The following is a 375-nucleotide window of genomic DNA, read 5'->3' as shown; positions in this document are numbered from 1 at the left end:
GCATAGATGAATAAAGTATTTCTCTTTCCCTATTTTTCAGGGATTTTTTGGTAAGTAAGGGACGACCGTCCAGGATGGTATGGGTTAGGGATGCAGGTTCTCTCTCTCTTCTCCATGAAGAAGAAAATTCTATAGTAGTTATTATAGAATAATTATAGTTTATTAAAAATTCAATGTTGAGCGTTACTCTGTTAGTTCAACTAGAAATAAATATACCGTTGGGAGTTTTTCTTCTTCAATCTCATCTTGAAACATTTGATTGTTTACAATGGTTACATTGAAACAGCTGAATGTTTACAATTTCATTATTATATTCCACATCCTATTAAAGATTTCAAAGTATGGCTATTCATATCTGTAGACATGGGGATGTAA

The sequence above is a fragment of the Halyomorpha halys genome, unplaced genomic scaffold, assembly GCF_000696795.3.
Source record: "Halyomorpha halys isolate HHAL.00 unplaced genomic scaffold, Hhal_1.1 Scaffold1241.1, whole genome shotgun sequence".
Taxonomy (NCBI): Eukaryota; Metazoa; Arthropoda; class Insecta; order Hemiptera; family Pentatomidae; genus Halyomorpha; species Halyomorpha halys.
The sequence above is the reverse complement of the archived record's forward strand: the minus strand, read 5'-3'. Positions refer to the sequence as shown.